The sequence below is a fragment of the Nomascus leucogenys genome, chromosome 9, assembly GCF_006542625.1.
Source record: "Nomascus leucogenys isolate Asia chromosome 9, Asia_NLE_v1, whole genome shotgun sequence".
NCBI classification, from domain to species: domain Eukaryota; kingdom Metazoa; phylum Chordata; class Mammalia; order Primates; family Hylobatidae; genus Nomascus; species Nomascus leucogenys.
The window spans coordinates 4,431,237-4,458,519 of NC_044389.1; positions in this window are offsets into that span (position 1 = coordinate 4,431,237).

Consider the following 27,283-nt stretch of genomic DNA (forward strand, 5'->3'; position numbering starts at 1 on the left):
CATTTTACCAGGCCCTGGGGAACAGGAGATGAGAGAAGCACACTTGAATTAAAGAGCTAAGGAAGGAGGAGTAACTGAAATCATTTATTCCAGCACCAACACTAACCTTCACAGGGATTGTCTGGTTGGGGAATTGCAAATACATGCCTTGTGTACCATCATTCAACATTGATAATTTAACACATACTTTTTCTGCAGACCCAGAAACAGCCTCAGAATCCTAAATGTAATGCTCACGGCAGCCACTGCTAATAAATCAGAGTTGACATGCAATTTAGAAATTATTTGCCATCCTTGTTCCACATTTTATTTAAAAAATTTTAAACTCCCATAAACACCATTAAATGGACAATGAGTGACAGGATTAAAGATGATTCTTCCAGAAGTCATACAATGAGAGCCACCAGGCAGAACCCAGGCTACAGATAGCTCTTGTTTGGCCTAGTGGTTTTGTTTGTTTGTTTGTTTTTGGGGGGGGGGATTACTAGTTGTCAGCATTAAAACATCAGGAAATTTCATACAAATATTTGGATTGCTGTCTTTTCCTTTACGATAAGATTTGGAAACACTGGACTGTTATTTCCACATTTCAATGACTGGCTAGATCTGAGAATTCGCTGTCCCCTAAAGACACACAAGCTCACAATTGCTGTGGATCTCACTCATCTAACTTCTCGCTGACATACGTGACCGGAGTAGCCTCTGTAGGCATCCGAACGCACAGCCCCTCCTTGTTCAACTGTGACTCTAAGTCCCTGTGGCACCTGCACTCTGTCACCAAAATTTGAGGTTTGTGAATAAAGAAAGGGACAGGATTTGCGGGCCCCTTTTGAGGTGCTAAGGTAGCTCAGAGATGAGCAATGAGGGCAATGAGAATTCCTAAGTTAGCTTCTTCCCCTAGGGTTCAAACCCTCAAAGTAGGGCACAGAGTTCTCAGCCAGGAATGAAGAGTCCAGAAGGCCCAGATCCCCTCAGGTGCCAAATGATTTCATTTCAGTGAGTCTGGCGTGGTGTCAGCAGCCTCGCATCTGTCAATGAGATGCCATTGCAAAGCAATTACGAACACAGCCAGGGGTAAGAAAAACAAAAATAGATCCAAAAAAGGTTTTATGGGGGTCTATGCATTTAGAAGAAATTGTTGCTCAGAACACACTGGCCTAAGCTTCAGGGAATGCTGAAGGATGCTTCTAACTCCTTTTGTGTGCTAAGGAGTTCTTAAGACAGCTTAGAGATCTCGGATGCAACAGGGTCAAGAAAGCTTAAGAAAATGCAAAACCTTATATTAGTCGCAGGAGTTCTAAGTGCTGTAGTTTCTGGGTTCTTACCTTTAGCTTCCTTGTGGTTCTTCTAAAACCCCAGGCATGCTCCAGTCTCCAGGCCTATTCCTTCTGTTAGTCTTTGCCTGCAGCACTCTTCCTTCCTTTGGGACTTTTTTTTTTTAATAGTATTCACAGCTATGTAATACACATTTAACTTCCCGTTTTGTTCAGGACAGGTGTTCCTTTTACTAGTTGGATGAGAGGAGAAAGTTTTGTCTTTGTTGTTCATTGACAGATAGAGTCAGGTACACAGTCAGCACTCAATTGGAGTGAAAACGACTTGAATGCAGTAAATGCATAGCACTATGTCTTGCAGACTATGTAGAGTTGTATCAGATTACCCAGACCCATGGGTTTTGAAAAAAGCCGGAGGCATGGATGACAGAGTGTAATCTCCCCAGTCTCTCACATTTCATTATTTAAAAACTACAAGAAGTCTTTATTAGGTGAGAAGTGGAAACTCCAACACACCTTCCAGGCAATGGGTTTCTTTGTTATGGAGATAGATACCTTTAAGTTATGCAAATGTAAAGAAAAGACCTCTTGAAATAGAGAAGCAGGTCGAAGGAGCTTAACTGGCTTTGGGGAGGAGAATGTGAAAGGCACAATAGTTCAAGACAGACCTGCCACTTTTCCCTGCTTGAAGGAAAAAGAAGCAGGAGGTCTTTTTTGTGTGTGCGAAAGACAAAATATAACAACCCATTTTAACGTTGGGAACAGGCTCTATATTTTACAGTTATACCATCTATTCTCTATAGTTTTAATGGAGAAGAAAGCCAATGACAAAACAAAAGACATTTTGTTTTCCTGCTTAGATGATGAGGTAGATGGGTGTTGGAACGATACCCTTGGTAAGGTTAAAGGCTAAACTCTAACTTAGGTCGTGGACACATCTACCTTCAGCAATTGCAGCTCCCAGCATCAAGGCAGAGGATGGCAGTTGTTCTGTACTCTCAGAAAAGTTGCTTGGTTGAAAAAGATTGCCTCTAATTTACTCAAAATCCCTACTTGGAGGGATCTATGAACATGAATTATTTTATATTATGGGTCATTATCATTTAGTGTTCAAACCTGACACAGCAAACAAAGCCTGTTAAAGGGATGAAAAATACTTTTAAAATAATGTGCTCATCTACTTTAATATACTGTGCAGCAATCATCACATGAGGTTAACAAGAAAAAAATCAAGCACGACTATTAAAAAATGACTGTATTTTGTGGTACAAGTCTATGGCATTCTGGAAAGATGGTACAGTAGAGGAAGTAACATCATAGTGTCAGGTTATTCCTTGTTTCTATATGCAGTTAAAAAAATAATAATGTCACCTAAAAAAGGAAAATAGTAGAACCCAAAAAATTAAGTTCCCAAATGAATGAGTACACCAGTTAATACTCCTCGGCCAGTGAACAAGAATTGCAACATCAGAGGGGAAAACAGAGTCAATAACCTGGATAGGAAACTGTGTCTGAACCTGTTAATTCTACAGATGAACTAAAGGTATTTCTGGAAGCTGTGAAGAAAAGTAAGTAAGCAACTGAAAGAAGCCTGATGAGAACAATACGTGTCTCCTTATGCATGAAAACACTAACTGATTAATTACAACACAAGAGAAAACAAGAGACCTAGAAAATAGTTGAGGAAATCTATCTACAAATACTATGGGTAGATGAGGACATTTTAAAATGAAGAAAGTCTCATTTGAGGGATAATTTAACTTTTTTAAAAAAATTAGACTGGCAGCAGGTCTCATCAAGGGTACATGAAGCTATTAAAATATCAAAGACAATTAAAATGCATTTGGCAATATTTACTGAAATATAATAGTGAAAGAAGAGTAACAAAAACTAACAATGTGGTTCATAACTGATGTTTTATCATAAGTGAAAAAAGCTTATCACTTAAAAAATAAATTAGGCCAGGCGCGGTGGCTCACGCCTGTAATCCCAGCACTTTGGGAGGCCAAGGTGGGTGGGTCACAAGGTCAGGAGATCGAGACCATCCTGGCTAACATGGTGAAACACCGTCTCTACTAAAAATACAAAAAATTAGCCAGGCGTGGTGGTGGGCACCTGTAGTCCCAGCTACTCGGGAGGCTGAAGCAGGAGAATGGTGTGAACCCAGGAGAGCTTGCAGTGAGCTGAGATCGTGCCACTGCACTCCAGCCTGGATGACAGAGCAAGATGCTGTCTCAAAAAAATAAAATTAAATAAATTAAATAAATAAATAAATAAATACATTTCTGCCAATTTTATATGTGACATTATGAATACCCACATTCCGAAATGGTCAAGAGAGGAAAGATATTTTAGAATCTTGATTTCCCAAAGGGAGATGGCATATTCCCCTTTTTGTGTGGGAAGACACCGGAAATCCAAAGTGAGAAAAGAACGAAGGGTTAGGACAGAAGATGTTTTGAAATACCCATGAAGCATTCTTTCCTACCACTGGAAAATTACTGTGTGCAGTGAGAAAATTTTGAAGGAAATGGGTTGCTCTTGTGAATGATGTAAAGTCAGGAAAAAAAGATGAAGGATATCTGGTTTTGACACAAGTAAAAATGAACAATTAGAAGTATACATTTCACTGACTACTCTTATGCAAATGAACAGTTCTAAGGTAAAATGAAATTGGAAAAATAAATAAGGTTCATTATTTTAAAAGCATATATGCATGTAGATCAAGGATAATCAGAAGCATATGGCAACATGAAAATATACCTACCTACAGGTGTTTAATGCGTGTGTGTGTGTATGTGTGTGTGTAGTTATTTGAGAGTGATACTAATCCTGAAAGCGATACTATAGAAAAGGAGGACAAAGGATAGGGACAAAAATATCACAGAGCACTAAAATAACTCCAGGATTGTTTGGGCTGTGGCCATGAGGCTGGACTTCTGAACGTGTTACCCTGAGATGCTTTGGGAAGAACTCTTAATATGCCTTAAAACTCATACTCTTGAAATTTGCCCTTATAATGAATTTGATCTTTTCTAAGGGAATATACACTTGTGAAGGGATTTTATAGGTGGTAGCAGATTCACAGACTTTTTAGTCATAAAGCAATAATCCAAATTTTAGCTTTTGGTGAATTTTAAATGGTGTCAAATTTGGGGAGTGGGGCATTGAAAAACATAATGGGGTCTAATAGGTTCATTTGTCATATATATGATAAATGTAAAATCATGTAAAAATACGATAAATATATACATATATATTTAATTAATTAATTTTTTCTTTTTTTGAGACAGGCTGGAGTGTAGTGGTGCAATCTTGGCTCACTGCAACCTCTACCTCCCAGGTTCAAGTGAATCTCATGTGTCAGCCTCCTGAGTAGCTGGGATTACAGATACGTGCCACCAAGTCCAGCTAATTTTTTTATTTCTAGTAGAGACAGGGTTTCACCATGATGGCCAGGCTGGTCTCAAACTCCGGTCTTCAAGGGATCTACCCTCCTCAGTCTCCCAAAGTGCTGTGATTACAGGCCTGAGCCACCGTGCCTAGCCTCATTTATCATATTAAATCTCATAAGAGAGCCCAATAAATGCAAGGGGTAAGACTCATTCTTACCCACTTCTCTGACTGCATCTGCTGGAAGTTTCCAGCTCTTGGCTCATCTAAGATTTGTGAATTTAATCCTTGCAAAAAGTCTTCCAAAAATTAGCTACTTGTTTCTTTGTTTGTTTTGTTTTTTTTTTGAGATGGAGTCTCACTCTGTCACCCAGGCTAGAGTGCAGTGGCTCGACCTCCGCTGACCGCACCCTCCACTTCCTGGGTTCAAGTGATTCTCCTGCCTCAGCTCTCTGAGTAGGTGGGATTACAGGCTTGTGCCATGATGCCCAGCTAATTTTTTTTTGTATTTTTAGTAGAGATGGGGTTTGTCAGCCAGGTTGGTCTCGAACTCCTGACCTCAGGTGATTTGCCTGCCTCGGCCTCCCAAGGTGCTGGGATTATAGGCATGAGCCACCATGTCCGGCCAAGCTACTTGTTTTGACTAACTCTTTGTTTTTGTTTTGAGATGGGATTACAAGCGTGAGCCACCGTGCCTGGCCTTGACTAACTCTTTATTGCAAAAAAAAAATTTATAATCTTTTGTGAACTTATTTCTGTATCAGTTACACAGGATACAGCAAAATAGTATTTTTAAAAAATAAGAGGAAATAACAGGCCATATTATAATAGGAAAAATAGAAACTATGTTTTTTAACTGATGAAAGATCTTGTTATTAGAAAACAAAATGGTGCCCACACACATTGTAAAGTACACAAAACAGGGATTAGCAATGATCCTGAAAATGTGTCTGCTATTCTTTTATGTACTTTTGATTCTGCTCTGTATCTTTCCTTGAACTTGGACTGAGGGTGCTTGGTAGGTAGAAGAGATACTCATGAAGTGAAAGTAAGAACAAATAAGACTTAGTGTAAATATTATGGGACGGAAGAAGTTGGAGAGAAAAAGGAGGTTGCCAAAGAATTGCAAAGTATGCTTACTCTGCTGGGGAACAGATTTATAGCTGCAGATTACAGTTTTGAATTTAAAAGAGCTAAGTGAACCTTAGTGAAAATATAGAAATATTGGTCCAAGGAGATTTTAAAGAAAATCCTGAGTCATAAAAGCCAGAAGGGATTCCATAAAGGAAGATATGTAGCAACAAGTCAAAAGATGAAATTTGTCTATACCATTAATGCCTACGCTCAATAAAGTCACCTGGGAATTTATTGGAATATGCAAATTATTCTGGAATTTGAAAACTAAAGAAGTTTAATTTGTATAATTGATAGAAAAAAAAGCAAATGTGAGCTGGGGCTGGCACATGGAATTGCAGAGCTGTGGGTCTTTGTTTTTGCCTCAGAAATAGCTTCAAAATCATTTTTATAACTTGCATTGGTGGGTTTGGGCAGAGTTATCTCATGCATTTCTGACAGAACAGGATCTTGTGCAGAGCATGCAGAGGTCTCAGGTCCTTGCCATTAGCTAAGACATGTGATTCTGGCCTTTATCAATTTTAGTGTCCAACCTTTAAAATGAGGAGCTAGGACTAGGAGATTTCTTTTCTTTTCTTATATATTTATTTATTTATTTATTTTTGAGATGGAGTTTTGCTCTTGTTGCCCAGGCTGGAGTGCAATGGTGCGATCTCGGTTCACTGCAACCTCTGCCTCCCGGGTTCAAGAGATTTTCCTGCCTCCTGAGTAGCTGGGATTACAGGCATGCACCACCACGCCCAGCTAATTTTGTATTTTTAGTAGAGATGGGGTTTCGCTGTGTTGGCCAGGCTGGTCTCGAACTCCTGACCTCAGGTGATTAGCCTGCCTGGGCCTCCCAAAGTGCTGGGATTACAGGCATGAGCCACTGTGCCCGGCCTAGGACTAGATGGTTTCTAAGGTTCTTCTTGGGCGTGACTCCATGTGCCTTGTTTTTAGTTTACTTAAGTAGACTTACATTGAAGTGTCTGTTTAAATTTAGCTAAGAAGAACTAAAGTGGACATGCCGGATTCTGTTAATGAAACCAATAAAAAGTTTCTAAAAAAAAAAAAAAGGCTTCTTATATTGCCTTCTGGAGTCAATAATGGTTCAAGTATTTTCTTCTTTTAAATGAAGGTCTAGGGTTGATATTATAATTACAGAGATAAATTATGAGGACTCTGCATGGCACAGTACTTCACATAACCATCTAGATTGTTCAGTTGCAAACTGTTTCACCTCCAGCTGGTTAAACCTCTCTAAGCCATCATCCCTAAGCACATTTAGTCTTTTCTGGTGGGGCTCCAAGGTTCTATCGCCTGTTATTTTAAAATCAAAACTGTACACTTTGCAGTCACCTGATTAAATTCTTCACACAGAAGAATTCTAAATTCTAGAACCAAAACACTTTAAGTTGTTCTCATCACTTAGATCTTTTAAGCTGGGTCAAGATTCATAAGGATATTTTAGCTTTGTGTCATTTAGCCTTGACTCTTGAAGCTCCAATAAACTGCTCTATTCTCGTTGGCTTACTATAGCTCCTAAATGTGTGCTGATTGATTATTACTTATCTTAAGGCTACTCCCACTGACACTCCTCCCACCTACACACAAACGAAGTCTGTTACCTCTTTGTCCTCTCCCGGCAACTTCAAAATCCCTCTGTTCTGGGCCAGGCGTGGTGGCTCATGCCTGTAATTCCAGCACTTTGGGAGGCTAAGGTGGGCGGATCACCTGAGGTCAGCAGGTCGAGACCAGCCTGGCCAACATGGTGAAACCCTGTCTATACTAAAAATACAAAAAATTAGCTGGGCATGGTGATGGGCACCTGTAATCCCAGCTACTTGGGAGGCTGAGACAGGAGAATCTCTTGATCCCAGGAGGCAGAGGTTGCCATGAGCCGAGATTGTGCCACTGCACTCCAGCCTCAGCAACAAGAATGAAATTTCACCTCAAAAAAAAAAAAAAAATAGTCGGGCATGGTGGCAGGTGCCTGTAATCTCAGCTACTTGGGAGGCTGAGGCAGGAGAATTGCTTGAGCCCAGCAGGCAGAGATTTCAGTGAGTTGAGATTGTACCACTGTACTCCAGCCTGGGTGACAGAGTGAGACTCTATCTAAAAACAAAAAACGAAAAACAAACAAACAAAAAAAAATTCCTCCTGTTCTGGTATTATTATCTACATCCATTCCCAATGATCTGATGTGGGCAAATGAAAGTGGGAAGAAGGCAGTTCAAATTCAGATAGATGGAACTTAGGATTATTTATTTTTAAGTTTTCTTTGAGACAGGTTCTCACTCTGTTGCCCAGTACAGTGGCATGATCACAGCTCGCTGCAGCCTTGACGTCATGGGCTCTAAAGATCCTCCCACCTCAGCCTCCCAAGTAGCTGGGACTACAGGTGCGCAACACCATGCTTGGCTAATTTTTAATTTTTTTTGGAGATGAGGTCTCAGTTGTATAGGCTGGTCTCAAACTCCTGGGCTCAAGCAATCCTTCCTCCTTGGCCTCTCAAAGTGCTGGAACTACAGGTGTGAGCCACCACATCCGGCCAGAAGTTTAAAAATCATTTAAATTTAATTTAGATCATTAACAAAAGTCAAGCTAGAAATTTGACTCTGATCTTAATGGTAGCCAAAATCACATGTTTGTCAGCATTACAGAAGGGAAAATGTATTACCCCTTTAGGAGAGAAATTCCTCTGGCTTTATGTTCTAAGTGAAATTTCTTGAGCGTGACATCACACTGAAAAAAATATCTCCCCAAATAAAATACATTTTTTGAGTTTATTATTCCTTCAGTATAAGTTAAGGGCGTGGATTTTAAGGGAAACTGAAGGAATTTCTGGAAAGCAAGACAAATAGAAGCATATGAAGCTTGGTGTGATCTGGCCTAATCCACAGAAAAATAGAAAGGCTATTCTTCAGTCTGTACTATTTCTCTCAAATAGGATTTTTATACAAGTTGGTTTGAGGTTACTCAGGTCTATATTTCTGATTCTCAAATATTACTTATAAAGAAGATACACACTTCTTAACATTCTTCCTTTTATATCCCATTCACTTTCTACTCCTCTGTAGGGGCTGCCAGATCTCTCTCTGTCTCTCAAAGTCTTCCTGAAAAGCTTGTCCCACAGCCTTAGTCTATATATATACCTTTTCTCCTTCTACCACTTTCTCTTTTCTGATTCTGCACCATCAAATTCCAAATAATCAACTGGCAAAGCAGAATCCTTCTCGGAAGGTGGGGAAGGGGGAGAAGATGAGACAGACAAAATCTTCTTTCACAAGGAGGTTAGTGGTGAAGAGCTATCCGCCGTTATTAATTTTTACTCAATCACATATGCATTACCTTTGTTAAACTTAATAATAATTCTGTGTGGTAGTTATTGCTTTCCTATTTAAAACCAAGAACCTAAGGTTCAGAGAGTTCATGGAGTTTGCCAAGGATCTCATAAATAGCAAATGGTTTACTGGGAATTGCTAACCCTTGTTCTTAGGTCTTGTAAGATCACGGAGGGCAAGTTTTCTGTGCGACTGGTTAAAGAACGATCCACGTCCTCTAAAGAATGGGGAAGCCCACGGTAGTGTTGACATCATTTTATCAAATGGAAGGTCCTAACTTAGGCTCTCACCAGCTTCAGTGGCTTCCTCGCTTACACATGGGCTTGGGAGTCTTTGCATACCTGTCATCCCTAAGCTAATGTAACATACGGTGGGGCAGGGTACAGTGATTACACACATAACCAATGGAGAAGTTATGAATCACAATCTTATACTTTCTTTTCATGTATGTTTGCATAGTTATGTGTTTGGGAGTCCCCAAGAACACCCTCAGTTTTAATGACTTGCTAGAAGGGCACACAGAACTGGCAAAAGCTGTTATACTCACAGTTATGTTTTATTACAGCAAAAGGGTACAAGTTAAAGTCACCAGGAAAGAACAAGTACAAGTTTCCAGCTGTCCCTTCCCTGTGAAGTCATACGAGCAGTACTGAATTTTTCCAGCAATGCTGTGTGACAGCACAGAGTATTGCCAAATGGGAAGTTCACCCAAACTTTGGTTCCAGGGTTTTTTTTTCGTTTTTTTTTTTGAGACGGAGTCTCGTTCTGTTGCCCAGGCTGGAGTGCAGTGGTGCTATCTTGGCTCACTGCAAGCTCCGCCTCCTAGGTTCAAGAGATTCTCCTGCCTCAGCCTCCTGAGTAGCTGGGACTACAGGCGCGCACCACCATGCTTGGCTAATTTTTTGTATTTTTATTTTTAGTAGAGATGAGGTTTCACTGTATTAGACAGGGTGGTCTCTATTTCCTGACCTTGTCATCTGCCCGCCTCAGCATCCCCAGTCAGTTCCAGGGTTTTAATTGGGACACGTAGGCATGAAGTTCATGGTGTGACTGACCTTTGTTACTCAGTTTCCAGTTCCTCCTTAGGTCAAACTGACACATCATGGCTCAAGACTCCCACCATACATCATACCAATTAGTCTAATTTCATTCTGCCAATCAAAAACTAAGACCAAAATGTTAGGTAATTTGTGAAAAGTACCAACAAGTTAAGAATCTATGTGTGTGGCTGGGAGTGGTGGCTCATGCCTGCAATCCAAGCACTTTCAGAGGCCAGAGGATCGTTTAAGGCCAGGAGTTCAAGACCAGCCTAGGCAATATAGTGAGACCCTGTCTCTACAATTTTTTTTTTTTTTAATTAGCTAGGCATGGTGGTACGTGCTTATAGTCCTAGCTACTCAGAGACTGGGGTGGGAGGATCACTTGAGCCCAGGAGCTGAATGCTGCAGTGAGGTATGATCGCTGACTCCAGCCTAGGCAACAGAGAGAGACCCTGTCACAAACAAACAAACAAACAAACAAACTGTGTGTCTGTTCAAAGGGTATTTTACAACTGTGTGTTTAAAAATGGATCACATTATTTAGTTAACAACAATAACAACAGCAAACTATCCCTCTATAGATACATCTCTTAAGAAACAGTCTGACTGATGAAACAAGGCTGCTGAAAGCAAAACGGAGCAAATTTTTGCAACTGTGGAAAAGAGTGGGATTACATAGCAATTTTGCTGGCCCAAGTTAGAAGAAGACGAGCAAGCCGACTTCATTTATTCATTGGCTCGTATCACTATTTTCACTGGAGGGAAAAAAGGAACAGAGGAGGCTTTTGGATAGCAAACCACGTGTTTAGGAATTGACATAAATTTTCAGTGGAAAAGGCAAAACACATGCAGAAAAAAGTCATAGTTCTATATTGAATGTAAACAGCTGTGTTTTGGGAATTTATCTAATGTTAAATTTAACATTTAAATCAATTAGTTATTGCTATGTAGCAATCTATTCTAAAACTCAGTGGCTTTACAAAAATAATTTATTATGGCTGGTATTTCTGCAGGTCATCCGGAGATTAGGATTGGCTGGAATGGCTCTGGTTCAAATGTGTCTCATGCTTCTTAGACCAGCAGAATAGCATTAGGGCATAATTTTCTCATAGCAATGGAAGGTGGGTGAGAGAGCAAGTGGAAAAACTCAAGGTTTTTTAAGACCTAGTCTACAGACTGGCATTTGCCACTTCCAGCCCAGCATCACTGGGTACAACAAGTCACATGGTGTATTAGTGTCCTATGGCTGTCCTAAAAAAGGTCTACAGACTGGGTGGCTTCAACAACAGAAATTTATTATCTCACAGCTCTGGAGACTAAGTGTCCAAGACCAAGAGGTTGACAGGGTTGGTTCCTTCTGAAGGCTGTGAGGGAAGGATCTGTTCCAGGTCCCTCTCTTGCCTTGGAGATGGCTGTGTTCATATTCACATAGTGTTTTCCCTGTATGCACGTCTGTTTCCAAATTTCTCCTTTTTACAAGGACCCCAGTCAGATTGGATTGGGCCTATCTTGATAACCTCATTTTAGCCGATTACCTCTGTAAAGACCCTATGTCCACATAAAGTCATATTCTGAGGTACTGGGAGTTAGGACTTCAACATATGAATTCTGGGGGGAAACAATTTGACCCACAATAAAGGGTCAAGCCAAAAATAAAGGACTTACAAACTGAACTCATAATGATGACATGGCAAAGGATGTGAATGCATAAAGGGATGAGGAATTGGGGTCTTAATAGTTTAGACTTTAATCAAGTGCATGGTATTGGAAAACTATGGGCCATGGGTCAAACCTGGCCTGTTGCCTGTTTCTATAAAAACAATTTGATTGGACCACAGAATGGTCATTTAAAACAATGTATTGTCAGTCTGCTTTTGTGGTACAATGGTAGAGTTGCATAGTGGCAACCAGAGACTGTATGGCTTGCAAAATCTAAAGTAATTTTTATGTGGCCCTTTCCAGAAACAGGCTGCTGACCTCTGGTCTCATCAGATCAGTAAGGCTTAGAGAATAATGACTTCTCCTGAATTAGAGTAACAGTCCTAATGGAGCAATGAGGAAACATTGTTTTGGGAGCAAGGGTTTTGTCTTGTGGCATCTATTTTGCCAGTCGTTAGCTCTGTAACCTTGAGCAAGACCCTTAGTTTCCCTATCTCTGTTTCTTATCTGGAAAAATCAAGGAACTGGTCATGTTGCCTGCCTGGCTGCTTCTCCTGAAGTATAACCAGACATTAAACCTTGTGCTACTAAAATAACTGTATTGTACAATTCAATGAAGAAGGTAGCATAATTGTAGAAAAATGTTATTCCCCTCCATGGGCCTGTATCTATTCTTTTAAAGAAATAAAAGTTGTATATTTTTTGTGAATTGGCAATTTTCCTTACCGTGGAATTGGATATTTAAGGTTCTTTCTTTTTCTTAATATTAAGATTCTATGAAATCAAACACGAAAGGAAGGTGAATATGTAAGATGTAGCATCCTTAGACAGAAATATGCTTCATTCTGCTGGAATTTTATTAGACCATTTTTGCTTCTCTGAGCATCAGAATCTTAAGATGTTGTCAGAGAGGCCCCATTTGGTCCTGCTGTCCATACATAATAATCAGAATAATTTAATTCAGAATTTTAGGAAGAATCAGAAGAATGTGTTAAGTAAGACTGCAGCTCCACTGTGAGTGGCAGATTGAAAAACATAACTCCAGTATTTTAGAGTGCCTCCTACCAAGAGATGGAGTCTCTTTTCCTACCTCCTGAATCTTGCTTCGAATAGATTACATAATTGAACTAATGTTGTGTAAGTTCAGGAATCTAGGCCTCAAAGGCCTTTGCTTTCTTGGAATGTCCCCCAACACCACTGTCACGTAAGGAAGCTGATCTAGTACATTGGAGGATGAGAAGCCAGAGGAGAATCGAGATTGCTCAGGTTAAAGCCAGTGCCAACTACCAGTCGTGAAGAATGAGACTGAGGAAAAAGTTCCGGTTCAATCTAAATCTCCTTTTGTGTGCCCCACACTTCTCTAGTCCCACACTAGCTGCCCCAAAACCTCTGCTTCAGAGTTTATTTTATGTAAATTATAGAAAAGTTTTTACTATTTCCTTTTGCTTAAGTTTCAATTACAGCCTTTAGCTATAGATTTTTTTTAATCAATTGATTTCCATGGGAATCTTTTCTTTCTTCCAAGTATGCGATGCAAAATGCTGACTACCTACTTCGGATAAGATGTGACTTGCTGCAATTTTCTGCATCTCTAACAAACATTAACATGTGATTCTATGCTTCCTCTGCAAGATCAGCACACTCTTCAGTGTGGAAGGGCATTTATATCCTTGGAGCAAAGAATAATTTCCTGCGTGTTGTTTGAGCTGGAAACACATCTCATCTTGTGTTAAGAATGTCACATAGATTTCATCTTGTCTGCAAACTTTGATTTGTGGTGACTGCCTGGAGTAATAGTAAGAAGTATTGGGAGATCACATCCAGGATCAGGTATAACTGATTGGCAATGTCTTTCCTGGAGAGGAAAGTGGCCCTTACGTATATTCCATGTTTTCTACTGTTGACTACAGTACTTTCGATGAAATACAGTTAAACAGCTCTTGTCCTCTACTAGTAGTAGCACTAGGAAATTTCTATTTAATCACTTCATATCCTAGTAAGTATAATTTATAAAGTTATATTAGCTAGGCTAAATAAAGTTAAATTAAATTCTCTAAAAACCAATATCTTTAGAGATGGTAATCTCATCAAAAGTGCAGAAGTTATTATTTGGTCATTTTTATTTACACTAGCTCTTTATTTTTTAAATTTTATTTACTTTTTTTTTTGAGATGGAGTCTCGCTCTGTTGACCAGGCTAGAGTGCACTGGTATGATCTCAGCTCACTGCAACCTCTGTCTCCTGGGTTGAAGCAATTCTTCTGCCTCAGCCTCCCAAATAACTGAAATTACAGGTGCAAGGCACCACGTCCAGCTAATTTTTGTATTTTTAGTAGAAACAGGGTTTCACCATGTTGGCCAGGCTGGTCTTGAACTCCTGACCTCAGATGATCCACCCGCCTCAGCCTCCCAAAGTGCTGGGATTACAGCTGTGAGCCAACGTGTCTGGCTACACTAACTCTTTAATAACCACATACAATAGCTAGTTAGTTGTTTAATCCATGGCAATATTTTATAAACAAATAATATTTTTTAAACTATAAAATAAAGCTATAGTGATAAAATTGCAAAAAGTTGCAAAAATTGAGAGGTGATGTATTGCCAGGGTTGGCAAACTATGACCAGTGGCCTAAATCCAACTTGTTGCCTGTTTTGGTAAATAAAGTTTTATTGGAGCACAGCTAGACCTATTTGGTTCATATTGTCTATGGCTGCTTTTGTGCTACAATGATAGGATTGAATTCATGTGAGGGACCAGCAGAGTTGAGTAGCTGCGACAGGCACCCTATAACCTTCAACACCTAAGGTATTTGCTGTCAGACCCATTACAGAAAAAGTTTAACCTGATGGATTCAAATAATTAAGGATCTAACATGTATTGATCATTCTCCACATTCCGGGAGCTGTGATGGACATAACCCTTCGAAGTGCTCTTTTCTACGTAAAAAAAAAAAAAAAATGCTTTATCCGAAGCAGTGGTTTTGAATTCTATCTGCACATTAAAATCAACTGAGTAGAGTTTTTAAAGAACTAATACTAAGACACGACCCACCTGGGACCTGGGTATTGTATGTTTTTGAAAGGTGCTCTGCTGAATCTAATGTGCAACAGAATTTTGAAGCATTGATCAGAGCTACTATTTTTTGAACTATTTACCCTTCTAGAGGTTAGATGATCTCACTACCCAGTTTGACTCGTGGTGACTCAAATGTCACATAAAAAGTAAATCTGAAATAGTTTAACAAAATAAAAAAAATAAAAATTTCAAGGAGTGTTCCCTGTTAATCCAGATTGCGTGAGCCCAGCCAATAGAATTCTTGATGATATGAGTCCAAGTTTCTTATTTATAAAGTAAAATCATTTCCTCCACAGATCTTCAGATTAAAAAAGAAAACAAAAACTAATTGTCAGGCTAACAAAAAAATCACTTGAGTCTTTTTTTTTTTTGCTTTACTTCCTTACATTCTTGAGTTATCTACTTCAGAAAATAAAACTCCATAAAACTATATCCTGTTTTACTGTTAGAAAATTTATTCACATTGCAATACTTAGAAAATATTTGGGAAATTGGGTAATATACAAGAAAATTAAAGTTGAGTTAGCTAAAGACAAATCATTTTTTCTAGTTCAACATGTGGCAAATTATAATAAATATCCCAGAAATAGTGGACCAGGAAGCTCTCTCACAGCTTTGGTTTAAATATGACAATAATGCATACTCTCATTGTCTTGTTTAGTGCACCAGTGACTTGCCATGGGTTTAAACAATAATTTTAATTAGTCATGTACCAAAAATTTCCATAGATATCTGAAAGTAACATTTGCATGGATTATTGGAATTACACATCGAGGGAGGTTATTTATAGCTTTAGAAACACACTTTAGGATACTTAATTTCAGAGTCATGTCTTGAGATCTTCCTAGGAAGTTAGTGCACCACTGGTAAAAATTATACATTTATGATTTAATATTTTACCATCCCAACAGCTATTTTGAGCATATACAGAGCCAAAAATTTCTGTCCATTTTGCCAAAATCATACTTTTATCAGTCTGTAAAATCTGTTTTGGCTCCACCTACCTATCCTAGTGCCAATTTTTCTCCTTTGTTACTATCTTCATCTAAGCCTGAAATTTCCTCTATCATCAAACTGAGAAAACTTGAAAATCTCCATGTTAGAGATATTCTTGCAGATCCTTAAAAACACAAAAGAAAACAAAAATGCAATTTAGAGAGAATATAAGGATGAAAAGAGTCCATTCTATTTTATTTACTTCTCTCTCTCTTTCTCCCCTTCCTCCCTCCCTCCCTCCCTCCCTCCCTTCCTTCCTTCCTTCCTTCCCATCTCCCTCCCTCCTTCCTTTCTTTCTTTTCTTTCTTTCTTTCTTTCTTTCTTTCTTTCTTTCTTTCTTTCTTTCTTTCTTTCTTTCTTTCTTTCTTTTTCTTCTTCTTTCTTTCTTTCTCTCTCTCTCTTTCTTTCTTTCCTCTTTTTTCTTTCCCCTTCCCTCCTTCCCTCCCTCCCTCCCTCCCTCCCTTCCTTCCTTCCTTCCTCTCTCTTTCTTTCTTTTGATGGAGTCTCACTCCGTCGCCCAGGCTGGAGTGCAGTGGTGTGATCTCCACTCACTGTAACCTCTGCTTCCTGGGTTCAAGTGATTCTCATACCTCAGCCTCCCGAGTAGCTGGGATTACAGGCTTGTGCCACCATGCTCAGCTAATTTTTGTATTTTTAGTAGAGAAGGGTTTTACCATGTTGGCCAGGCTGGTCTTGAACTCCCGACCTCAGGTGATCTGCCCACATCGGCTACCCAAAGTGCTGGGATTACAGGCGTGATCCATCATGCCTTGCCGAGTCCATTATATTTTAAACGATTATTTGTACTCTTCTAATCTTATTTTCTATAGAATTGGCAATGGCACCATGAAAGCCATTGTACCCATCATGCTCCATGAATATCTGTTTTCTTTTCTTTCCATTTTTTGGGGGGCGGGGACAGGGTCTTGCTTTGTCACTCAGGCTGGGTTTCACCAGGCTGGAGCACAGGAACTGGATCTCAGCTCACTGCAGCCTCTACCTCCTGGGCTCAAGCAATCCTCCTGCCTCAGCCTGCCAAGTAGCTGGGACTACAGGTGTGGTCCACCATGCCCGGCTAATTTTATTTCCTGCAGACCCGAGGTCTCACCATGTTGCCCAAGCCATTCTTGAACTCCTGGGCTCAAGCGATCCTCCTGCCTGGACTCCCAAAGTGTTAGGATTACAGGCATGAGCCACTGCATCCAGCAAATATCTGTTTTCTGTGGAGACTAGTTTTCCTCTAAATGACACATGTCTGGGCGTGGTGGCTCATGCCTGTAATCTCAGCAACTCTAGAGGCCAAGGTGGGAGGATAGCTTGAGGCCAAGAGTTCAAGACCAGCTTGGGCAACATAGTGAGAGGCTGTCTCTGCATGAAAAGGGGAAAACAAATTAGCTGGTCATGATGGAGAATGTCTCTAGTCCTAGCTACTTGGGAGACTGATGAAGGAGGATTGCTTAGGCCCAGGAGTTAGAGGTTGCAATGAACTATGATCTCGCCACTGCACTCCAGCCTGAGGGGCAGAGTGGGGTCCTGTCTCCAATAAATACTTAAATAACTGACACATAATACCTTTTCCTTTGCAGAGTAAGTCAAAGTCCTTGGCCTGCTTCCCTGAATTGTTCCTGTCTTGGCGCAGGACCCCAGACACTGCCAGAAGCAGCATTTTCCACAATGAGATACATAGATATTTCCTGATCAACTGTTATTCCCATTTTTAAAGAGAAGGTACCAAGAAGCACAATGCAAGTAAATATGGTAATATACACAGGAAAGAAACTAATCTAATAGTATATGTGAAGCACTGATATGTACTTCACATATGTTATTTAATTCTCATAAAAACCATCATATAGATACTACTCCCACTTTTACTCTGAGGAGTTAGGTCAATTTCTCAAGGTCACACAGCTAGTAAATAATCTGTTTTTTAAAATAGTTCTATATAGCTCACAAGTGGCCAATTAGCATTAATTAAAAATCAATAGAATCTAAATTAATGAGCTTTTGCTAAATTTGGAAATCACTTTTAATTTTCACATATATGTCTCAGTACGTCACAGGCATTATGGATGGGTAATTTCCACCTCCACATCAGGAATATAAGTAACTTTCTAAAAATATCTATTCATACAGAGTAACTTCCCACTACTTCCGAAGAATAACTTAGGTCCCTTTATGGTGTCAGTGCTCTGCAGCTAAATCCTTTTTCTTTAGTTGAAGAGTGTAACTTTGAAAATTATGGCAGCTTGATGTCTTACAACTTATTGCAGTTCTCTGCAAGCTCAGACATTTTCTACAGTGAACAGAATACAAATGTAGCTAAGTGTTAATTAGAAAGAACATCTTGAGTGTAAACATTAAAAATTGATCACCTTCTGTGAGCAATTTAATTTATGATCATTAACATATTCTAAGCTGATGTCTTGAGTTTTGCTAGAACATCCTTTGGTGCATAATGAAGGGGAAGAAGGAAGAACCCTTCACATGAACATATTCAGAGTCCTCATTTCTCAGTCACTGTGGGTGCGCAGATTCTGAGGCCTTCAGCATCTCTCTCACAGCAACAGCTGCAGGGGCAGCAGCCTCCCCGCATCCCTGGCCTCCCACAGCTGGGTTCATGCCATCAGCCCTGACACACAGTAATCGCTTTTGGCAAAGTGGGAGACCTGTGGAGTGGCTCCAACAGCTTTCCTTTCCTTTCGGGTTGTACTAAATCATTAATGAATGCATTTATTTATTGAATTTTCAGCTTGTTCAGTAAGGTGTAGCAGAGTGTACATATGAGAGAATGGAAAAAAGAATAAGTTAAATTTCATTGCCAAAGTCAGCCAACTACCTCCATGAGCTTAATTAAGGGAATATTTTTCCCCCTTAGTTTCAGAATCTATTTTCAATGTGATGATTCTGATATTAAATTTTGAAAATGTCACTAAATATAAATAATGCTGTTTCAAATGTGGATTCAGTGAAGCTTGTGGATTTCTCTTTAGAGTGTCTTTTGACATTCCCTACCTTTTATTTAGTGCCTTCCCTACTCTCAGAAGTTTAGTGGCCCAGTGCTTTTCTGATGCTTCCTAGCTGCTCAGCGCTCCATGCAGTCATTCTCACCTTTCTTCCTGCCTGTCTTCTACTCTATGAAACTCATTGATTCTCTGTTCTGTTCCTTTAGTGTTTGACGCTAATAGGAAATCTAATTTGTTAATCTACCGTGGCCAGGTGTTAGCAGTTGACAATGACAGTGCAAGGAGGTACAAAGGTCCCTACTTTCAGATAGTATTAAGTGACTTCAATGTTGAGAGTTGGACAATCTTTAAAATCAAGTTGTGTACACAGTTATTTAGCCTGCACACAGAATTCAGTCTACTCTGTGGATATATTGTTTCATGCTTAATCTTTGTGTAGCAGAGATGGAAATAAGTTCAGACAAATTCTTAAATATATTAAACTTATAATAACCAAGAGAGGGTTTTAGAATGGACTTGGGAAATAATTTTTTATTTTTTAAAATTCATATAGTAAATAGAGTAATATTTTAATGAAGAAATTTTGATTCATAAACATCAATATGGAGATTTAGTAAATAATCTTCGTGTGTGTTTCTGTGTAGAAATGGCACTATTTATATTTAACATAAAGCTTTAATTATTAGCTCATTAAAACAAGAGTGTATTCAGTAGTGACGGTCTCTCGCTTACTTTAGCGGGTGACTTAGTGGCAGGTTGCTGGTGCATAATCGTTGGTGTTATTCTTCAAAGACTGACCAAAAATAACAAGATAATATCCAAATGGAATTCTACAGGACTAAAAATATAGTGGAGTTTGAAAGAGAGAGGTTAGTTTTATTAAATTGTCAAGAAAATAAGTGTAATAATTTAACATCAGTTTAATCATCAGTGAAAAATATTTTAAATGGTATTTTTAAATGTTCTCATTCAAATTTAATATTCCTTTGGAATGTTTTAGGGTAATGGAGCAAAAAATTATTTCTTTCCCCAAATCTTACAGGTTTAAGGGCTAATCTCATGGCAGTACAGGGATTCTTTTCATTTAAAAAATAATTGCAATTTTTTGTGTTTCATTTTTAGCTCTGGACTGCTGTACATTTAAGAGAAGTTAATCTGGATAAAAATGATCTTTCTATCATCTGATGGATATCTGTGTCTGATTATTGCTGTAACTATTTCTAGATATTTTTGCCAAGTTTTGAAAAATATGCATTTATTCACAGCAATAAAAAATAAGTTGGCAGGATTCAAGGTTCTTGAAAAATTGGATGATACTATTAATTTATCCAAAATTTGCATGTGAAAATTAGACTTTAGCTGGGTAGTAAAATTTATGTTATGATTTTAATTTCTCAAAAAATAATTAAATGAATTCATAATGTTCCAGTGGGCATTTCCCAGTTGGCATATTAAGGAACTAGGGATGAAGCTGGAGGCTGAATATAGTAGCACTGGCATGGAGGGACTGGCATCGGGGGGAGCAGGAATCAGAGACGTGGCAGAATGGGAATACACCAGACACTGTTGCCAGAACAACATTCCAAGTCCCAAATCAGCCACTTTGTAGCTAATCAACCTCAGAACACCACTGCCAAATGGGAATACTAATACCCATGTCACAGAAATGTTGGGAGGGCCGTAGGAAACTGTGTGAGGAATTGTTGGGTAAAGCATTATACAAATGAGTTGTTACAACCTAGGAAGAGTAGGGGAAAGATAGGGCATGTTTTGTCCTCTCCACCCCTATCTCCACTAAACCATCTTGATCAGGGATTATTTGCACAGGGAACAGAAATTTATCCAGAATAGCTGGAATAAGGAGGATATTTTTAGTTTTGAGTGAAAGCAACTCATTTAAATTAAGGGGAAAAAAAGAAATGTGTTGGCTCATGGCACTCGAAAGCTGAGGTGCTTAAAAAGTTGTCATCAGGAATTTTTCTAATTTTCAGCACCTCTTGGCTCTGCTGTCCTCTGTGGTGTTTTCATGCCTAGGCAAGTCCACTTCACATAGTGGCAAGAATGGCCCCAGTGGCTCTGACCTTGTAAGAAGCTTCGTGCTTGAGATGCTAGGAGATCAGAGACAGTTTCCCCCATTTCCCCATCAGTCCTCACAAAAGGAGTCCGGAGTCCAAGTCACTCAGAGTAGGTTGTGTGCAAACATCTGAGTCCGTCACTGTAGGGGGAACATGGGATATTTTGATAAGCGAGACTAAGGGGCAGGAGAGGTGGGACCTTGTGATCAATTGCATCACCAAGAAGAGAAGGGACAATTCCTAAAATGACAGCACCCAAACACATACTGGGCAGACAAAATGTATCAGATCTTCAGTATGCTAATACAACTGAAAAGGGGGCTCATTCTTGAAGGGACAAAAAGGAGTTTAACAGATGTTAAAGGACAGGGAATGAGATACAATTGGGCCACACAAGGATTGGAACTGAGAAGCCTGCCTAAAGACTAGGCCATGTTGGGTTCCCTGTTTTATGTTCGCATGGCATCCTGAACTTTCTGTATCAGAACATTTGTGACTCTTCATCATAATCAGTTCCCAACAGTCCTTTTTATAGGACTTCAAGCCCGCTGAAAGCATGGACTTCTATTGTCCCATTTACTGTTGAATCCTTAGCACCTGTGGTAATGTAGGGATCCTAGTAGGTTCAGCACATATTTGAATGGATGAATGGATAAATAGATAAATGCACCAGCTCTCTTCATCTCTCATGGCACCAGGCCATCTGTTATCCCTGAATGCCTGCTTCATTCATCTCTTTCTGTCTGCTGTGCACAGACCCCTCTGCTCTCTCCAGGTATGGTTGTCCCTGGCTTTGTCTGGTTGTAGTACTGACTTGGCCCTGGTTTTATATGTCCCTTTAGCTCTAGAGTCTCTCAGTTTCCCAAATTGAAATTTAAGAGAGGCAATAAAATTAGTCACATTTTGGGTCAAATGTCCATCCCTTATCTAAGCAAATGCAGGCCTGTGTGGTTAGCTGCTATCTAGGGCTGCAGAAACCCATCTCTACAGCAAGATCTCTAGGCATTAACATATCCATCCCTCAACACTCAAGTGATCTGGGGAGGAAAAGTGACATGATCAATCTGTCTCAAATCAGACTTAAGCAAATAAGACACGCTCCGTCCCTAAAAGCCCTATTCATTAGCTCCCTTCCCCTTCAATGCCACTAAGTGGCCTGGAATCTTCAATATTATCTAAGTCTGCTGTAAGAAGTGGTTATACCTTTCATGGACCATGGCTATGATACTTCCTGTCATTTATTCCTATATTCAGTCAATAAATAAGTTCCTGCTGAGGCAAGAGACTCTAGACTACACTCTCTAGGAGTGGAGAGGGATACATAAAAAGTAAATGGCTTTGCTCATGGCCTTGAGACTCTTACAAGGAAATCATTCATTCTTTCAGTCAGTATTCATTGAACTCTAAGCTCCTAGTTAATGTTAGAAATTATGCAAGAAGTCAGAATAAACAAGGCAGACAGCCCCGGTTTGCACAAAGCATATTTTAGTGGGAAAGATTCAAATAATTATTTTAACATGTCATGCAACCTGTGATAGAAGAAAAAGATGTCATAAGGAATTTAATAAGAAGAGAACCTCACCTCAGCTAAGGGATTGAGGATTGCCTTCCGGAGAATATGGCCCTTAGGTGGGCGTTATCTTTTAGCATGGTAAAAGGAGAGAATTGGAGAAAGAATATTCCAAGCAGGGAACGCCAAGAGTAAAGGACTGGAGGAAATAAAACACATCCCACCCCCAACTCCATCCTGCCACATAGTGTATAGAAACCAGTTTGTTTTGTTTTGTTTTTGAGACAGGGACTTTCTCTGTCACCCAGGGTTGTAGTGCAGCCTCAAACTCCTGGAGTCAAGTGATCCTTCTGCCTCAGTCTCCCAAGTAGCTGGGACTACAGGCGTAAGCCAATATACCTGGAGCTTTTTTGTAGAGACAGGGGCCTCGCTGTGTTGCCCCAGATGGTCTCGAACTCCTGGCCTCAAGTGATCCTTCCCGCTCGGCTCTACTATATCTGGCCAAGAATCACTTTCATTTTAGGATAATTGTATTCTATTAAATATATATAGAATAAAATTTTCATCATGCCTTTCTTGTTTAGCAATACACTATGAAAATCCCTTGAAATCAGCTGGTATAGACCCAACTTACTCTTCTAAGGACTGCATCCTATTCCACGTTGTAGATGTACTGCAATTTATTCAACAATTCCCAAATGGAGGGATCTTTCTTTGTTTCCATCATTGCCACTATAGCGATGTTGCATAAATATCATATTCTTCAATATACTGGAAATTTTTGTTTTCTGGGAGTGTGTTGCTGGGCCTGAGGTATGCGTATTTTACATTTTAATACACATACCAATTGCTTTCCCAAAATGCTATTGCAATCTGTATTTTCAACTATTTTTTGAAGGCACTGTTTTTTAAACAATATCCCCAACAGCAGTAGATAGAATCACCATTTTAAATTATTGTTAAGTGATATTTCATTGTTACTTTATTTGTATTTCCCTGACTTTGGCAATGAAACTGTCTTTCATATGCATAGTAGTGATTTGGATTTGCCTTTCTTTGAATTGCCTATTCATATCCTTTTCCTATTATATTTTCATGAATTTCTATGAGCTCTTTGTTTATTGAAGATATTAATCTACCATATGTGTACACATTTTAAAAATCTATTCATCAGTCTGCTGACTTGGTTTTGCATATCTTTTGTCATAAAAAATTCAAAATTTGGATTTAGTGAAACATGTTCATTGTCACTCTTAGAGAGTTGGGCTTTCTGTTTGGTTTATTTGTTTATTTATTTAGAGATGAAGTTTTGCTCTTGTTGCCCAGGCTGGAGTGCAATGGTACAATCTCGGCTTGTTGCAACCTCCACGTCTCATGTTCAAGTGGTTCTCCTGCCTCAGCCTCCTGAGTAGCTGGGATTACAGGCGCCTGCCACCATGCCCAGTTAGTTTTTGTATTTTTAGTAGAGATGAGGTTTCACCATGTTGGCCAGGCTGGTCTCGAACTCCTGACCTCAGGTGATCCACCTGCCTTGGCCTCCCAAAGTGCTGGGATTACAGGTGTGAGCCACTGCATCTATCTCTTTCTGTTTTGTTTAAAAAGCCTTTCTAAACTCTAGTTTATACATACAAGCCAAATTTCCCTTAATACAATAGTTATTATATCATTTTTTACATTTAAGTCCTTTATCCACTTAGAATTTTGTTTTAGGATTCTGTGAGACAGGGGTATTACTTCTAGATGGCTAATCAAATATTTCAACATTAATGGTTATTTAAGCCATCTTTTTAAAAAAACTGAATTGAAATGTTATCTTTATAATGGATTCCATTTTCCTATAATTTGGGATATTCTTCAGGCTTTTCTGTATCATTGGTCTATTTTTCCTTTTCTGTGTCAGCACTGTGCTGTTTTGATTATAGTGGCTTCATGATATAGTTCAATATCCTGTTAGGCAAGCCCTCCTCTTTACTATCCTTATAAATAATTTTCTTCATTATTCTTGGGCATGAACGCCTCCATATTTACTTTAATGTAATATTATTCAAACTTTTCATCCCTTCAGAAGTGGAAGTATAATTTGAATTTCATTTCCTGCATATATTAGTTTGAAGAGACTTGACTTTTTTTTTTTTTTTGACAGAGTCTTGGTCTGTTGCCCAGGCTGGAGTACAGTGGCATGATCTCGGCTTACAGGCGTGTGCCACCATGCCCAGCTAATTTTTGTATTTTTAGCAGAGATGGGGTTTCACCACATTGGCCAGGCTGGTCTTGAACGCCTGACATCAAGTGATCCATCTGCCTTGGCCTCCCAAAGTGCTGGGATTACAGGCATGAGCCACCACACCCAGCCAAGAGACTTGACATTTTAATGATAATATGTCTTCCTGTGCAAGGATATAAAATGACTTTCCATTATCTAGAACATTTTTTATGTCATTTACTAACATGTTAGAGTTTTCTTTATGCAAGTCCTACATTATTTTTATTAAATTTATTTTTAAATATGTTATTTAATAGTTTTCATTGTCATTGTGAATGTAATAGTTCTACTAGCTTTTGCTAATAGAGGAAAAATGTAATTATTGTTGGTACATTTATTATGCATTCAACTACCTTACTAAATTTCTTACTAAATTCTAGTAGGGTCTTACTAAGGTCTGTTATTCTTTAGGTGTACAATAATGTCATCAGCATATATAAACTAAGTTTTTATCTCTTCTTTTTCAATTTATATGAATCATTTAATTTTCCTCTTGCATTGCATTTTCTAAAACCCTAAAATGTGCTGCATAATAATGTTAGTATTAAGAATCTCTATTTTGTTCCTGATTTTAATGAAAAAGGTTTTTATCATTTCACAATTTTGACGTGCTATTTTGCAATTTATTTTGGTGAGTGGTTTTTATCATATTTAAGTAGTTTCCTTTATTACTATTTTACTTAGAGTTTTTATTAGTAATAAAAAAGAATAGCTGTTGAATTTTATCAAAGGCCTTCTAGCACCTACTGATAGAATCATTTGGTTTTTCTCCTTTAGTTTGTTAATGTAAAGTACTATATTAGTAAATCTCTCTGTTGTGAATAATTCTTGAAATCCCAGAATAAATACTACTTAATCAGAAAGAATTATTTTCTTTTGCTACAATACTGAAATCTATTTGTTAATATTTTAATAAGAATTTTTGCATCTCAATTCATGTTTGATATCTTCCCACAAATTTTTATATCCTATCATTATTATATTTTATTCTTTCATCTATGGTAACTATTACTTTTATTCTGAGGTTTCTTTTTCCTTTTCCTTATTTTCTGTGATTTGATAGTTATTATTAATTCCCTTTTCACCTTCACCTCCCCACTTTAATTTAGAAGTCCCTTGTAATTTTTCATTCAACTAGTGGTTATCATCCTTTCCCTAACACTCATAAATATTTATTTATATATTATTGTGTAACAGTAAGAAACTACTTTCCCCAATTACTACAAGGCTTTTGATCCAACTAAAAGAGAAGTGGTTTTAGAATAATTTTACTTCCCTCACTCCTGACTCCCCCATACAAATGGAACTTCCAAAAAACTTTTACCTCACCCATTTCATCACCCCTTTTGTTACTACCATCCTACTTGCTAGATTTCATTGAGTTTTTTTTTTTTTTTTTGAGACAGGGCCTGGCTCCATCACCCAGGCTGGAGAGCAGTGGCACTATCTCAGCTCATGCAGCCTCAATCTCCTGGGCTCAGGCTATTCTCCCAATTTAGCCTCCGTACTAGCTGGGACTATAGGCCCACACCACCATGCCCAGTTAATTTTTTTTTTTTAATTTTTAGTAGAGCCAGGGTCTCACTTTGATGCCCAGACTGGTCTCGAACTCCTGGGCTCAAGTGATCGTCCTGCCTTGGCCTCCCAAAGTGCTCAGTGGCATGGGCCACTGAGCCTGGCCCAAGATATTTCTTACTTTCCAAACTGTTACAGACTTATTCTTATAGCATAAGAGTTTTATTGCAAGAATGCTTATTTAGGACATGTTTTATTACATTCCTAGTTATCATCCATTTAACCTTAAATATGCATATTACAGGTTAAATATTTGCTGCTGTTTCGTCTTCATCTTTCCTTTTCTTGAGGTCTTTCTTCTTATTAGTTTGCCATCTGATTATACTCTTCTCAGTGGAATTCTCTGAATTCTTGCTTTTTGGCAAATATCTAACCTTTAACCTGGCTGGAAAATGGTATGTTGGATGTTTTTAGGACTATTAAGTGGCTGTCCTTTTCTCTCTAGGTCAGTTAATAGTAGTATTTTATCATTTTCTAGGTATGTAGAGAAGTCAAGCCTTTCTGATATTTTCTTTGTTTCATTTTGTTTTTAAACTGTTCTTTTGGAAATCTTGTAAAAGTTTAAAAAAAGTTTTTAGAGGTCAGAAATTTTACCTGGGCATGCTACCTGTGTGTCCTGCATGGAACTCAGGTGAGCACTTCACATCTATTCTCTTCCATCAACTTGGGGACATTATTTCTTTTTATGTTCATGATTATTGCCTTTCTCAATAATTTTTTTCCTTGGAACTCCTGTCATTCTTGTGTTATATCTGCTGGATCTGTCTGCCTAGTCTCATGCTTCTTCCCATCAATTTTAGCCCTTTATACTTTTTCCTTTTTCTTTTTGTCAACAATTTATTCCACTTGATCTTCCAGGTTACTGATTTGAGTATCATATTTTTTGTTTGAAAATTATAGATTTTAGTTCCTGTTATGGGCTGACTTGTGATGCCCTTCCAAACCCTCCAATTCATGTGCTGAAGCCCTAACCAATGTGATGACATTTAAGCATGGCACC